A 10,965-nucleotide genomic window follows, 5' to 3' on the forward strand; every position below is an offset into this window, starting at 1 on the left:
CAATGACAACTTACTTGAAGGATCTTACTCAATCCATAGGTAGATATGGTGGACTCTCATGGCAAAACTAGTTTCAAGGATATTTGGAAGCACAAGTAGTATCTCTACTTGGTGCAAGGAATTTGGCTAGCATGAGGGGGAAAAGGCAAGCTCAACATGTTGGATGATCCATGACAATATTTATTTCGGATGTAAGAAAGCATAACCCATTACATTGTCTTCCTTGTCCAACATCAATTTTTTAGCATGTCATATTTTAATGAGTGCTCACAATCATAAAAGATATCCAAGATAGTATATTTATATGTGAAAATCTCTCTTTCTTTATTACTTCATATTAATTGCAACGATGACCAAAACTATGTTTGTCAACTCTCAACAACTTTTATTCATCATACTCTTTATATGTGAAGTCATTACTCTCCATCAGATCCATATGATCTCTTTATTTCTTTTTATTCTTCCTTTTATTCCCTCAAGACCATAGAAAGATGGCAAAGCCCTTGACTCAACACTAATCTTTATTATATATAGCTCACAGACTCGATTACATAGAAGGATCATAAAGCAAAACTCAAAACTAAATCATACTAAAACTTTATTCTACTCGATCAAGATATTACCAAAAGGATCGAACTAAGAAAAACGGTAAAGATAAAAGTGTGATGGTGATACGATATCGGGGCACTCCCCAAGCTTGGCAGTTGCCAAGGGGAGTGCCCATACCCGTGTGTTTATGTCTCTTTCTTCGGAGGTGGTGATGTGATATTCTTGGCAATGATGCCCCTCAGGATACGATTCTCCTCCTCGAGCTTGTTGACTTGCTGCTTGAGGTCCATTATTTCCTTACGGAGCTTGCCCGTGACGGCTAAAGATCCTTTCACCCATGGATGTTGCATAGCTGCGGGAGAACAAGTAACACTCTTTTTCATATTTTCATAAGAAAGAAATCTAAAATTGGAAGGGATGACCGAGTTTGGAATAGTTGAGCTCTGTAGTTCCCCCATCGTGAATCCGGCTTGGAAACGAGAAGTAACTTGTTTATCCTCTTCCATGGCATCTATCCTTTTCAAGTCGGCCTCCATCTCTTCCTTCGTTGATGGCCCAAAGTGGTCAGCATCACTGTTTGCTCCCGGTCCCAGTGTCGTGTGGGATACCCGGCTCTCCCCAACTGACTCTTGAGAAGACATCTCGATCTAAATCTGCAGCAGAAACAACTCGAAACAAAGACGGGAGATATTTGCGTGGTACGGTGGTCAAAACCTCCGGGAGATTACATAATGAATTTTTACCGACCAAAAGAAGTATCGTGTAAGAAAACAGAGTCCAAAGGGCACACGAGGTGCCCACGAGGCAGGGGGTGCGCCCAGGGGGGTAGGGCACGCCCTCCACCCTCGTGGACGCCTCGTGTCCTTTCCGGACTGCTTATTATTTTCCTATTTTCTTAAATATTCCAAAACGGAGAAAAATTGCTATTAGAACTATTTTAGAGTCGGTTTACTTACCGTACCACAAACCTCTTCCTTTTCGGAGGCTGAAACATTCTGGAAGGTGTCCCTTATATACTCCTCCGGGGTACGGTTTCAATAACATTAGTTTCAACATTTATAGGATTACCTGAGATATAATGTTTGATTCTTTGACCGTTCACCACCCTCGGATTTGTGCCTTCGAAGTTGTTGATTTTTATGGCACCAAAACGATAGACCTCCTCGATTACATAAGGACCTTCCCATTTAGAGAGGAGTTTTCCTGCAAAAAATCTTAAACGAGAGTTGTATAACAATACATAATCACCTACATTAAACTCATGTTTTTGTATCCTTTTGTCATGCCATATTTTAACTTTTTCTTTAAACGGTTTGGCATTCTCATAGGCCCGGGTTCTCCATTCATCAAGTGAGCTAATGTCAAATAGTCTCTTCTCACCAGCAAGTTTGAAATCATAATTGAGCTTTTTAATGGCCCAATATGCCTTATGTTCCAGTTCGAGAGGTAAGTGACATGCTTTTCCATAAACCATCTTATACGGAGACATACCCATAGGATTTTTATATGCACTTCTATAGGCCCATAGTGCATCGTCAAGTTTCTTGGACCAATTCTTTCTAGATCTATTAACAGTCTTTTGCAAAATTAATTTAAGCTCTATATTACTCAGTTCTACTCGACCACTAGACTGTGGATGATATGGAGATGCAATTCTATGATTAACATCATACTTAGCAAGCATTTTATGAAAAGCACCATGAATAAAGTGTGAACCACCATCAGTCATTAAGTATCTAGGGACTCCAAACCTCGGAAAAAAAACTTCTTTAAGTATCTTAATAGAGGTGTTATGATCAACACTACTAGTTGGAATAGCTTCTACCCACTTAGTAACGTAATCAACAGCAACTAAAATATGTGTATACCCATTAGACGAAGGAAACGGTCCCATATAATCAAAGCCCCAAACATCAAATGGTTCGATAACAAGTGAATAATTCATAGGCATTTCTCGACGTCTACTAATATTACCAATTCTTTGATATTCATCTCAAGACAAGACAAACTTACGGGCATCCTTGAAGAGAGTAGGCCAATAAAAACTGGATTGCAATACCTTATGTGCAGTTCTATCTCCAGCATGGTGTCCTCCGTAAGCCTCGGAGTGGCACTTGCGGAAGATATGTTCCTCTTCATGCTCAGGTACACAACGTCTAATAACACCATCTACTCCTTTATAAAGATGTGGATCATCCCAGAAGTAATGTCTTAAATCACAGAAAAACTTTTTCTTCTGTTGGTATGTGAAACTAGGTCGTATAAATTTAGCAACAATGTAATTGGCATAATCAGCATACCATGGAGCAGTACAAGAAGCATTTATGATAGCTAATTATTCATTAGGAAAGCTATCATCTATAGGTAGTGGGTCATTAAGAACATTCTCTAACCTAGACAAGTTGTCTGCGACGGGGTTCTCAGCTCCCTTTCTATCAATAATATGCAAATCAAATTCTTGTAGTAGAAGAACCCATCTAATAAGTCTAGGTTTAGCATCTTTCTTTTCCATAAGATATTTAATAGCAGCATGGTCAGTGTGAACAGTTACTTTAGAATCAACAATATAAAGTCTGAACTTATCACAAGCAAACACAACTGCTAAAAATTCCTTTTCAGTAGTAGCATAATTTCTCTGGGCACTGTCTAGAGTTTTACTAGCATATTGGATAACATTTAATTTCTTATCAACTCTTTGTCCTAGATCATCACCTACAGCATAATCACTAGCATCACACATAATTTCATAGGGTAAATTCCAATCAGGAGGCTGAACAATAGGTGCAGAAATCAAGGCTTTCTTAAGTATTTCAAATGCTTCTACACAATCATCATCAAAGACAAAAGGAACATCTTTTTGTAAAAGATTAGTCAAAGGCTGGAATTTTTTGAGAAGTCTTTAATGAACCTCCTATAAAAACTGGCATGACCAAGGAAACTTCTTATACCTTTAATGTCTTTAGGACACGACATCTTTTCAATAACATCAATTTTAGCTTTATCAACTTCAATACCTCTTTCAGAAATTTTATGCCCCAAGACAATACCTTCATTAACCATAAGGTGACACTTCTCCCAATTCAAGACAAGATTAGTTTCTTCACGTCTCTGCAAAACTCGGTCAAGGTTGCTTAAGCAATCATCAAAAGAAGTTCCATATACAGAAAAATCATCCATGAATACCTCAACAATCTTTTCACAAAAGTCAGAGAATATAGCAGTCATACATCTTTGAAAGGTAGCAGGTGCATTACATAAACCAAAAGGCATACGTCTATAAGCAAAGGTACCAAAAGGACAAGTAAAAGTGGTCTTTTCCTGATCCTCTTTTGACAAAGGTATTTGAGAGAAACCAGAATAACCATCTAGAAAGCAAAAATGTGTATGTTTGGATAATCTTTCTAGCATTTGATCAATAAAAGGTAAAGGGTAATGATCCTTTTTAGTAGCTTTGTTTAGTTTGCGGAAATCAATTGCCATTCTATAACCTGTAACAATTCTTTGTGGGATCAATTCATCTTTATCATTAGGAACAACAGTAATACCTCCCTTCTTAGGGACACAATGGACATGACTTACCCACTAACTATTAGCAACATGATAAATTATATCTGCCTCCAGGAGCTTTAGTATTTCTTTTCTTACCACTTCTTTCATCTTAGGATTTAACCGTCGTTGGTGATCAACAACCGGTTTAGCGTCCTTCTCCAATTTTATTTTGTGCTGGCATAGAGTGGGACTAATGCCCTTAAGATCATCAAGAGTATATCCAATAGTAGCACGGTGCTTCTTCAGAGTTTTCAATAATTTCTCTTCTTCCTGCTCTGAAAGGTTAGCACTAATAATAACAGGATATATCTTCTTTTCATCAAGATAAGCATATTTAAGAGTATCGGGTAATGTTTTAAGCTCAAACATGGGGTCACTCTTGGGTGGAGGAGGATCCCCTAGAATTTCAACAGGCAAGTTGTGTTTCAAAATAGGTCCCTGTTTAAAGAATACTTCATCTATTTCCCTTCTTTCATTCGTAAACATAACATTTTCATGATCTAGCAAATATTGTTCTAAAGGATCATTAGGAGGCACGGCAATAGAAGCAAGACCAATAATTTCATCTTTACTAGGAAATTCTTTATCATGGGGTTGTCTACGAAATTTAGCAAAATTAAAATCATGAGACATATCCCCTAAACCAACAGAAACAATATCCTTTTTGCAATCTATCTTAGCACTAACAGTATTCAAGAAGGGTCTACCAAATATAATGGGACAAAAGTCATCTTGTGGGGAACCAAGAACAAGAAAATTAGCAGTATATTTAACTTTCCAACACAAGACTTCAACATCTCTAACAATCCCAACCGGTGAAATAGTATCTCTATTGGCAAGCTTAATTGTAACATCAATACCTTCTAACTCAGCAAGTGCAATAGCATGCATAATTTCTTCATATAAAGAATGAGGTATTGCACTCGCACTAGCACCCATATCACATAAGCCATGATAGCAATGATCTCCTATTTTAACAGAAATAACAAACATGCCTACAACAAGTCTATGTTTATTTTTAATATCGGGTCTAGCAATTCTAGCAGCTTCATCACAAAAGCATGCCCATCAATATTATTGGACAAGAGATCTTTAACCATAGCAATACTAGGTTCAACTTTAATTTGCTTAGAGGGTGTAGGTGTTCTAGTATTATTCTTATGAACCACAGTTGAAGCTTTAGCATGATCCTTTTGAAGGAAATATGCCCTAGAGGCAATAATAAAGTTGTTATTTATATTTCCTTATATCATGATAAATGTTTATTATTCATGCTAGAATTGTATTAACCGGAAACTTAGTACATGTGTGAATACATAGACAAACAGAGTGTCACTAGTTTGCCTCTACTTGACTAGCTCGTTGAATCAATGATGGTTATGTTTCCTAACCATAGACATGAGTTGTCATTTGATTAACGGGATCACATCATTAGAGAATGATGTAATTGACTTGACCTATCCGTTAGCTTAGCACGATGATCGTTTACTTTGTTGCTATTGCTTTCTCCATAACTATAAATGTTCCTATGACTATGAGATCATGCAACTCCCGAATACCGGAGGAACACATTGTGTGCTACCAAACGTCACAACGTAACTGGGTGATTATAAAGGTGCTCTACAGGTGTCTCTGATGGTGTTTGTTGAGTTGGCATGGATCAAGATTAGGATTTGTCACTTCGATTGTCAGAGAGGTATCTCTGGGCCCTCTCGGTAATGCACATCACTATAAGCCTTGCAAGCAATGTGACTAATGAGTTATTTACAGGATGAGGCATTATGGAACGAGTAAAGAGACTTGCCGGTAATGAGATTAAACTAGGTATTGAGATATCGAAGATCGAATCTCGGGCAAGTAACATACCGATGACAAAGGGAACAATGTATGTTGTTATGCGGTTTGACCGATAAAGATTTTCGTAGAATATGTAGGAACCAATATGAGCATCCAGTTTCCGCTATTGGTTACTAACCGGAGACGTGTCTCGGTCATGTCTACATAGTTCTCGAACCCGTAGGGTCTGCACGCTTAAAGTTCTGTGACGATCGGTATTATGAGTTTTTATGTTTTGATGTACCGAAGGTAGTTCGGAGTCCCGGATATGATCACGGACATGACGAAGAGTCTCAAAATGGTCGAGACGTAAAGATCGATATATTGGACGACTATGTTCGGACACCGGAAGTGTTTCGGGAGGTTTTGGACATATACCGGAGTACCGGGGGGTTACCGGAACCCCCCGGGGAGTATATTGGGCCTAATGGACCTTAGTGGGAGAAGAGGAGGGGCGGCCAGGGCAGCTGCACGCCCCCTCCCCCTCTAGTCCGAATTGGACAAGGAGGGGGCGACGCCTGTCATGGATCTAAGACTGACAGTAGAATGGGGGGTAGGTATGAGGAGGCAAGATCCTAGCTATGGTGAAGTTGTACAAACGAGTTTTACGAGTTCAGACCCTTCGCGGAGGAAGTAACAGCCCTACGTCTCGGTGCCCGGAGGCGGTCGACTGGATTATGTACGTGTGTGTTTACAGGGGGTGCGAACCCTTGTGCCAGTGGAGGGGGGTGGCTTATATAGAGTGCGCCAGGACCCCAGCCATCCCACGTTACAAGGGGTTTAAGGTACATCAAGAGGGGGGCATTACTGGTAATGCTAGCAATTAAGTGACACAAATGCTTATTAAGTCTATGGAGTAAACGTCTGACCGTTGTCATGCAGAGTGACTTTAGGTCTTCTGTCTATCGAGTGATAATTGTTGTGGTCGAGTGACTTTGAATCTTCCGAGTGGATGATGCTATCCTTTGAATGCTTCTGGTTTTAAGATGGTGTCCTAGGGGAGGGTGTCTAGGTCAGGCCTATGACCCTACCCTAGGTACATAGCTTCACCATTATCCCCTGAATGGTTCAGGGTTTGAGTGGAGAAGGTGTTGAGGACACCTCCGATTCAATTTTCGCGCTTCAGAAGCGTCTTATTGGAACCAAATGAGCAATCATGATGACTTCAACTTCTTTTTTAGTCGCCTTGATCTATTCTTGGTTATGCCGAGTGAGCTTTTACTGCGATGCTTCGAGTACTGATATGGGAAAAAACTTACGTCTAACAGGTTGCTCTGCTAGTCTTGGATATTGTGGGATTCGAATTTTGGGGAAGCGCGCGGGCCGGAGGAGGCCGCAGTAATCGGGCGAGATTAGGCAGGGCCGCCTTGATCACCGCGCCACCTTTTTCGCCACGTATCTCGCGCGCGACTGTTGCGGGATTTGACAGGATCGTCCGGACCCACAGGTCAGCCACTCGGAAACGGCCTCATATAAGGTGTCGGATTGGTTTTTTTTTTGCATAGTACGTTCCCATTCTTCTTCTTCCTCCCCCGCTTTCTCCACCATATCCACCTCTTCTCCTGGCGCCACTGCTCCTTTCGAGCTTCGCCCGCGACAATGGGGAAGGAGAAGACGGTGGCTTTGGAGCGCGCACAGAAGGCGATGGCGAAGGCGAAGGGGAAGAAGTCCAGCCGGGGCGGATCTTCGTCGAGGTCCGGCCTGCCGCGCGGCTGGATCCAGGGCGACTGGATTCGGTCGACGATTCATCAAGACGACATCGACGATCTGGTCAATGGGGGACTGATTCCCCACGAATCTGCGCGGCTCTAGGAGGGCAAGACCGAACTGCATCCGCGGGAGGGTGAGTGCGTTCTCCTCGCCACCCATGTTGATCACGGATTTTCTTTGCCTCCCCATCCTTTTTTCCGAGGATTCTTGAACTTCTTTCGAGCACAACTCCACCACTTTTCTCCCAACACCATCGTGTACCTTGCTGCCTACGTGTCCATGTGCGAGAACTTCTTAGGTTGTAGGCCACACTGGGGCCTTTTCAAGCACATTTTCATGTGTCGTTCCCAGTCGGTCAAGAAGGCCAACCCGAGTGATGAGAGGACGCACGTGATCCAGCTGTGCGGGGGTCTTGGGATTCAAATGAGAGGTAAAAGCACTTTCCCAACCATGATCCTTCCTGAGTCAGTTCGAGGATGGCAGTCGACCTGGTTCTATTGCAAAGACCAGCTGACTCCAGGTCAGTCAACCAGACTTCCTCCCTTCTCCATGGCCCGGGTCAAGAAGTCCTCCGCCTTGAAAGTGATCCCGGAGGAGAAAGCGCAGGTGGAGGTGTTGGTCGAGCGGGTGGTCCAACTCGTCCGTGATGGCGTGACTGGTATGGATCTGTTGGAGGTCTTCCTTAAGCGACGCATTCAGCCGCTTCAAGCCCGTGACCATCCGATGTGCATGTATTCGGGTATTGAGGATTCCACTCGGATCCACCCAGAAGAGGTCAACGAGGACACGGTGGAGAAGTGGCTGAGAGGTGTGACTAGCAACAAAGATAACCCCAGGGGGTCTAGGAGAGTCCCTCCATTCGACAACTCGCGCCAACCAGACAAGGTCCAACTCTGAACTGCCGAGTGTTCTCTTGATTTGCATGTAACTGCTTGTTGTCAACCGACTGATTTCTGCTTCACTTGTTGTCTTTCAGGCCCTTACTGAGATGTACTCGATGCCCAACGGGGAGCACGAGCAGGATTCGGATGGGGAGGCGGGCGAAGGCGAGAGCGGCGAGTGGCAATCTGATGAAGAGGAGGACAAGGAGAGCGACGACCCGAGTGATGAAGAAGAGGTCGACTCACCTCCCCGCAGGGAAAACGATCCAAGCAGGCTCATGACCCAGCAAGCATCCATGACAAAGCGACCGTACCAACTGGACAGTCGTCGAAGCGCCCTCGGACGTCTTCTCCACTGCCGACTGAGAGGACACCAAAGCAACCGAAAGCTGCACCGTCTCCATCGCCGACTGAAAAGGCGTCGAAACAACTGAAAGATGCGTCGTCAAAACCGCCGAAGGCCTTGCCCAAGATCAAAGTGGCCATTCCTACTATTTCCGGGTAATAATCAGACCTGATTTCTTGGTTTAGTATGAGTCGAATTTTGGTCGACCCACCGTGATAGGCATGACCGACTGAATCTTGAAATTTGTAGTGCTGCTACCTCTGGGACTTCCACCCACAAGTATGAAGATGAAAGAAATGGATGACGCAGTCACTTCCAACCTGAGTATAACTTCTCGTAATCCTGTCTTCAGTTACTCGGTCGATTGAATTCCGATGATTAATCTGGAGTCGACTGATCTTTTTGCAGCTCCTCCCAATGTCATTGAGCTTCCAGATGACGACAAGGACGTGCCGCTGAGGGCCAGGAGGAACAAAAAGGCATCAATTGGCAAGACATCCCAATCGGTGCTGGCGGCAGAGCCAGCGGTTCAACGGCCTAAAGATGTGACTCGGGCTTCTGTTACTTTTGCTGATCCAGTATCGAGTGAACGCCCCACATCATTGACTGTGCCAGTGCTTGCTTCCATCGTCCAGCTTCATGCCTCGGAACTTCCAGCGGCTGCGTCTAGACCGTCAGTCACATTCTTCACTACTCATCATGTTCCGGAGAGCCAGGCGGACGCCGCTGCAGAAGCCATTCGCCAAGCTGGCCTAATGATGGAGCGAGTGAAGGTGGTGCATGAAAATAGTCAGGCTGCTTACGCCGCCAGCGCGGCCCTTCGAGCCAATGTCCAGGTAAGTTGGCTTCTGACTGAACTTGTTATGTTAGATATGCTATCTGAAAACTTTTCTCCGTGCAATCTCTTGTTATTCTGCACTTTGCATCTGCGCACCCAGTGGGTGTTTGGCATCTTTGTTGTTTTCACTCTTCTACTCGGTCTGGGCGGACCATGTCGAGCGGAATCTGAACCAGTGGGGGCACGCTAAGTGCACCCACTGGGTGTAGTCCCCGAGACCGCAGTCGGCTGCTGGCAGTCGGTTGGGGTCTGAGTATCTCTTTCTCTCTTTCTTTTGTTCTTTCACTTGGTCTAGGCGGACCATGTCGAGTGGAATCTGAATCAGTGGGGGCACGATAAGTGCACCCACTGGGTGTAGTCCCCGAGACTACTATAGAATGTTTGATTCTGCAGTAGTCTTAAAGTTTTATTCACTCGGAAGTAAATAATCTTTGATCTTCGAGTACATGTCTTTTGCTCATTGTAGAAATCATGTGCACTTATCTCCAAGTTCACTGAATTCAAGGAAAAACAGAGACAACTCAACCTTGACTTGGAGCTGGCCCATCAGAACTTGAAAAAGGCTAAAGATGAAGTGCTTGGTACGGAAGGTAACGACTTGTCGACTGTTTATTTTGACTTTCGTTATTTCTTCATTCTTCTGTCTGACGCAAGTGTATATCTTGCAGAGAAAATGAGGCTGGCTCTCGCGAAGAAGGACCTCGATCTTGCAGCTGCGCAAAAGGAGGCTCAGGAGAAGACTACACTTGCTGACAAAAGTGTAACATCCCAAAATTCTAAATTTTGGAATGTTATAATAAATAGATAGATTTGACTGATTGTTTGATTGATTGTCTGAAAGTGAGTGAATTCGAAACTTTTGAAAGTTAAATGAGAGGGAATAAAAGGACTTTCCCAAACTTTCATATTTGCTTTCTGATCTCCATGAATTCAAATTCTTTTCAAGACAAAACCATAGAGAGAAGATGACATGACTTCTTCCATTTAAAATGAAAAGGGTGTTTGAAAAACATTTGAATTCCATTGGGAAATATTTTCCAATTCAGAAACTTTATGCAACTCAATGATTTTCACGAGAGAAGATAAAATGACTTCTTCAAATTATGAAATATGAGTTGGGAGTTTCAAAGGATCAATTTCAAGTCCTTTTGGAATTAATTTTCAATTTGGAGTTATTTGAGTTTTATTCAAATTATTTTTCTCCAAAAATAAAATATATGGAAATTAGGGTAACATGATTCCCTACAATAGAAAAT

The sequence above is a fragment of the Triticum dicoccoides genome, chromosome 1A, assembly GCF_002162155.2.
Source record: "Triticum dicoccoides isolate Atlit2015 ecotype Zavitan chromosome 1A, WEW_v2.0, whole genome shotgun sequence".
Classification (NCBI taxonomy): domain Eukaryota; kingdom Viridiplantae; phylum Streptophyta; class Magnoliopsida; order Poales; family Poaceae; genus Triticum; species Triticum dicoccoides.